The sequence below is a fragment of the Gavialis gangeticus genome, unplaced genomic scaffold (genome assembly GCF_001723915.1).
Source record: "Gavialis gangeticus isolate Ggan-Ray unplaced genomic scaffold, GavGan_comp1, whole genome shotgun sequence".
Lineage (NCBI taxonomy): Eukaryota > Metazoa > Chordata > Crocodylia > Gavialidae > Gavialis > Gavialis gangeticus.
This window is the reverse complement of record NW_017728965.1, coordinates 1,430,300-1,436,396: the sequence shown is the minus strand read 5'-3', so window position 1 is coordinate 1,436,396 and position 6,097 is coordinate 1,430,300. Positions and strand designations below refer to the sequence as shown.

Here is a 6,097-nt window from a genome sequence, read left to right as displayed (position 1 = left end):
AAGAACAGACAAATGAAAGTTCAAATTTGTGGATAAATTTGAGGCAAGCCAACACAGTTGCATTGTGCCTGGCAAACTTGAACAAATATTTTCTTATGAATAATGCTCACAACACATCAGGAATCCCTTCCTAAAGTAGCTTCAGTGCCACCTAAGGTCGTATGTAAGAGTTAGGTTTCTCATGAAAATGCTTTTTCTGTAATTTGTTTCTTCAGCAATCAAGATAGCTACTTATAGTTCTTTTTTTTTATTCATGTTGCTGCCATTTTGTCCTGAAATGAAACAGCAAGTTTTTTCCTTGCAAGGCTTTTATTTTCCCTTTCTGAAATAGTAACTGAGTAGTAAGATCAACTTTCTGCCTGTGGAAAATGCTGGCTTGACATCCATGAAGAAAGGAGTAGGCTCAGTAGAGCCAGCTTTTCCTATAATATTCCCTGCCAGTGAATCTTAACTTTATTATGAATCAGCCACCTTTTAACACGTATGCTGCATCTCTGACCAATTAAGTCCCTGGCCTCTTTGCTAGACTGATGCTAAGGATGTTCAGATCTCTAGGTTGTTAAGAAACTTTTCCACTCCTTAACTATGCTTATAAGGTAGTAACGCTCCTTTATCCATTGGGCAATTTAGATTTCTGGGCCTTTGCAGTGATGAACCTGAGTTATTTCCTCACTGTCCCCATGACATTTTAAAGGTCACCTGGGCACAGCAAATTGGCCATCCTAGATCACTGGACAATAGATCTTGCTACAATAGTTCTGTAAGATTTAAGAGATTCTAGTGACTCTGTAACTCCCACCACTGACTGTTTACAGAGTTTATGCAGATTCCTCATTTGCCCACACCTGTTCCTACAAGACACAATTATGTCCTGCAGTTAATGAGACAAGCTTCTTAATGTGAACAGGAGAAAAATACTTAATCATACTAGTGCCATATTAGCAGCAAGTAGGAGGGCAAATGGCTAGATTACATGGTGATAACTCTACTGGGGGGAAGGGGAGGTAGGGAAGAGTGATTAGGAGACAAGAGAAGCTGGTCAGAGATGGTAAACTACACAGCTTGTTCAAGGTGGAAAGGTTTCTCCAACCTCTACAATAGACAAGTCTCAGACAGACTTCTGTTCTCTAATGTTATGGTGATTCCATGAATACAAGGAATTAAGTTTGTCAGTGGTCTGAGAATTTTTCCATGCCTTGGTACCAAAATGGCAGATTTTCATTTTTCCCATTTTAAATAGAAGATATATCTCTGTATCTATATAGATATATCTCTATTGATATTTATAGATTTTCCTTTTAAAAGAAAAAAGTGAAAAGTGGCCGTTTCAGTACCAAGGCCATTGAAAAATATATATGATTTATATGAGTCTGTGTGTGGACTTGCTACATAACATATAAAAAAGAAAGCTATATGGAATATATCTAGATAGAAAGTCCACACAGAATTGTAGAAATATAAGGCTAGAAGACATATCAAAAGAACATCTAGTCCAGTTCTCTGCACCGTTTCAGGATCAAGTATACTTAACTTATGCTGGGCAGATGTTTGTCTAACCTGATCTTAGAAATCTCCTGTGACAGGGATTCTACAACCTTCCTGGATAGCCTGTACCAATGTTTCAGCACCCTAACAGCTGGAACGGATTTAATCTTTGTTACAAATGTCTTCTTTTTTCCTTCCCTATTATCCAGGTAGCACATCTGTTCTCCACTCCCTTTCTAACAACCTTAACCAATGTGGAAGATAGTTCTATCACACTATCATGTAGCCTTCTCTTTTCTCAAAAGAGTTTTCTTTAACACCCATGTAATTCCATTGGTTTAATTAGGTTACCACCTATTTATATCAGAATTGGGTGCAAGGTGTATTATTGCAACCAAACTCCTAGTTTAGGTCTCAGTGATCCTCTTCTAACGTCCTGAGGATCTGACTTGGGCCAATTTTCATTAACTTTTAGTCTATGGAAAAATTGAGGTAGGAGCTTATTTTTTTGGCTCATCCATGGCCTGACTTAGATAATCAATACCATTCTTTAAAGACAAAAGGGGAAATGTCAATGATTTCAAGGAGAGTTGTGTACAAGAAAAGTCAGAAATAGTGTCAAATGTAGAGTAGATCTCCCCACTTGTTCAGAACTTGAAGACTGCAGTAGTTTGAGTCTGATTTTATAGATGTTTTGTGGCTATGTTCAGCAGGAAAAAAAATAAGTTGTTTCCTATTATTTCCTTTCATGCTTGTTTGTTTTGTATTTTAAAAACTTAGTCACTTAATGCACCCAAAACTTTTTTGCATGAAATGATTTTAAAACATGTTTATACTAAAGCTGAAAGGGAGAAATAAAAAAGAAAAGGAATACAAAAACAGGCTCAGCATTTAGGTAAAGTATTCCAGAAGGGTAAGACCAAAGGCTGAAGTCCTCTGTTTATTTGCAGAATGCATGAAGTGTGATGTAACCTTCCTCCTTTCACCATGTCTCTACTGCATCACTGCTGAGACGAGGATATAATTCACCCCTGCACCACTTGGCTTCTTGGTCTCTGTTAGAGCGTCTACATGAGATGCTAACTGCGTAATAGCCTAATAACACTGTGCAGTAGTGTGCTGGGAAAACCCATGCTAGTATGCTACTGCTCAGTAGTATTAGGCTACTACTACTAGGCTCCTGAAGGAGGTGGATTTTGATATTATCCCAAAATGAGGTATTCTACATCTATTGACCCTATCTAAATATGTACAACTGCATTTTCTTGTGCTAAGACTCTCTGGATTCTCCTTGAAAATGAAGATGGGGCAAAAGAAATGGAGATCTTCAAAATTCAGACTATATCCCAGCCTATGCTGTAGGTTGTTAGATTACAGGTATTAGAGGGACTGACTGAAGTCAGGTAGGATGCGATTACATTTCATGAGGCACAAAGCAGGAACAAATACAGCTACAAAACAGTCTCGGTTTCTCTTGTTCAGTGGAGAGGACGCAGCACAGAAATAGCTCAATTTATCAGCCAAGAGCACATGCCACATCTGTTATGGGAATCAGCATGTTACCCAAACATTATATTTGCATTTATTATATTAAAAAAAAAGTCTCTATGCAAAATGGGGTTTTCCTAACACATCTCCCACTCAAGTATTAACTAGGTCTGTTTTTTTTCCAACAAGATTGTTTCCTGAAGTGGCACAAAACTGTCTGAACCTCCCAAATAGTAGCATGTTTCTTTTGATTTCTCTGCCATTGTGGTTTCTGCTCTTTCTTGTCTCTACAGTATCCCAGATACTGTTTGCTTGTGGCAATTTTATCTGATACTGAATGGTACGGTTGTATTGTGATCTTGTCCACTGATCTCACAGATGACTTCAGCCAAATCTCTTCTCCTCTGTGACAGTCTCTCCACTAGTAAGGTGAAGAAAATTACAGTGACTTTCCTTGTAGAGCATTGTGTAATTTTCTGATGAAAAGTGCCCTGTAATAATAAAGACCTGGAAGTCATTCTAAAGTGAATACTGTGGTCTCCATAGTGAAACAGCAGACGAGAGTTGTTCCCCAAACCACTTAGAAAGTTAAGACACCTCCTTCTGTGTAGTATGACAGGCAGCATTTAAATCAGTGGGGTAGAGTGGAACCATATTAAGCTTACACATAGTACAACTTGGGTCCCCGTGTCACTGCACTGATTTGTCTGTATCAGTTCACAGGGAATTCATTTACAGGAAAATGTAAATATAAGTCTGAAAATGTTGAGTTAAAAGAAAAAAAAGTACCATAGCAATAATGTAATTTATCATAGTCAAAGGTCAATTGAAGCCAAGTGGTTCATTGGGCTAATACAATTAAAATGCACCAGTTCCTGTAGGCAGTGGTGCTTCATAGTTAGCATTGTGTGCAACTGCTTTTCACCCCATGACTGAATCACCAGAGACCCATTTAGAGCTTGGTCAACTGAGTGCAGGCTTTAGTACACCATTGAACTCTCACCTCTGGAGCTGTAACAGAAAGCTGGATCTGCTCTGCCATCATTATCCTCCCCATTGGGTTATATTCAGTGTTGCAATCTTGAAGCACTACAGTGAGTTCAGCCTTACTGAAAGCAATTTGCATTTCTGTATATTTATATCCTCTCTTTCACTTGAGATCATTTTCACACTCACCATTCATAATGGAAAAACAAGCCAGGAATTCGGAGTCAAGAACATTCTAATAGAGGAGAAGACAAACAAAAATTTAGCAAGGATAAGTACCCAGACCTAAAAATGACTTGCAGGACCCTAATGAATATAATTGTTCCAAAGAATACACAATTCCATTTCACATAGACATATTTAGGGTGGGAGAAACTCTTCTGAAGCTGTTATTCCCTACTTCAGATGACAAATGAGCTTCTGTTTAATCTTAGACTCATTAGTCATTGTTTTATCAGATCTGCAACTACCCATAAAAGTCACTGATTTAATAAAGTGAGAAAAAATTCCCTTTGATTTTTCTATTTCTAAACCACTTAATTTGATTATTTCAGAATTGCCAAGGGCAGCTCACTGTAACCAGCCCTATTCTGCATGTACTTCTTCAGAATGTGTTAATTTCATGTTTCACCATCTACATTTTCTGTTCACTCCAGTTCTTTACTAAGCGTAAATTGAGGTAGTTCCATTATTTTCAGTGGGGTTATTCCAGTTTACACCAATTGAGGATTTTGACTATAAAGGCAAAAGGCAACTTTCAGCTTCCCTTTTAACAAAGTCACTTAAGGAAAGTATTGGCAATAAATAATTAGTTGGCAACATACATTACCAAAAATATTGATTTTTCTTCCCTGAATATCTGTATTCTTCCATTTGTTTTTATTTATGCCTTTTCTTCTAATTAACTTGGAGCTACTTCTACTCAGAATTTACCCTGGGTGTTCTAGCACTACGGAAATGGGCTGACCTGTTATTACAACATGTAATTCAGAAACTAGTAATAATTCAGTCCTAAATCTGGAGACTATTACAAAAAAGCCACAGAGTCCTATAGTAACTTGCCTGATTTAAAGAACAAATCAGTTTTATTGCCTACCATGTATTTACATTTCTGTTCCTTATGTCACATTGTTATCCCATCGGAGCTGGGACATAATAGCAAATTCTAATGGAAGGGGGAAAAAAGAACATTTAGTTTGCGTTCTTGACCACCTCCGAATTCTGATCCTACTGTAAAGAGATACTTAATAAACATGTCTAACTTTAAATATATGAGTAGCCCCCAGAGAATTCAGTCAATGCAACTTGCCTGCTTTAAGTTAGACAAAACTACAGATATATTGATTGAATAGGTCCTGGTTCAGTAACAGAAAGGCATCATAACTTATCCTCCTTCAGGCAAATCTTCTTTGAAAAATCTTAAGTCAATGTAGACCCTGGAATTACTTAATTGTAGTTTTGTCAGGAAGTAATTGGTGTCATTAGTACAATGCTAGACTGCTATTGCTCCACATCTGCTCTTCCTTTTGTTTCCATCCATGTCTACTAAATAGTCAATCAAGACCCTCATGACTTTGTGTATTGAAGACTGCCTAATCCAGAAATACTTGCTTGACCCAAGTCCTTGAGCAGTAAGTCAGAATTCTTCAATAAGAAGTGAGATGGCCAAAAAAAAAGGAAGCTAGGATTTGCAAAGGAGTCTGAGGGGTGTACTTGGTAGCCATGTTGGTTTGAGACAAGAAGACATACAAAAAAACTAGAACTCTTGGTTCCAAAATGATACCCTTTTATTAGACCACCTGGAAAATCGCAAGAAAATTGTCCTTGCGATTTTCTTGCTATTTCCCAGTTGATCAAATAAAAAGTATCATCTTCGAGCCAAGCGTTCTAGTTTTTTGTATGTCCAAAGGAGTCTGAGGAACTTTTTCAGATCTGTGGGGAGCTGGAGGAAAAGCAAAGGCAACGTTGGACCCCTACTGAACCAGATGGGGCAACTGACAACTGACGCCCAAGAAAAAGCCAACCGATTACATGGGTACTTTGCGTTGGTCTTTCATCAGTCCCGTGGGATGCCCATGCCCACTACGGGACAGGGAGGTCCAGGTGAGGGAGTCCCCTGCCCTCTGTCAATGCTGAC

General features: G+C 38.1%; 1 long non-coding RNA gene across 1 annotated transcript in view; it reads right to left on the bottom strand.

The window, feature by feature from the left end:
* The window catches only part of LOC109288535, a 13,833-nt gene extending 8,632 nt beyond the window's left edge, over positions 1 to 5,201 (bottom strand). The window contains exons 1-2 of the long non-coding RNA XR_002095176.1: positions 5,192 to 5,201; positions 3,571 to 3,576 (exon numbers count right to left, since the gene is read on the bottom strand). This is a non-coding gene — a long non-coding RNA (uncharacterized LOC109288535). The remainder of the gene's footprint in view (positions 1 to 3,570; positions 3,577 to 5,191) is intronic.
* Between the last annotated feature and the right edge of the window lie 896 nt (positions 5,202 to 6,097).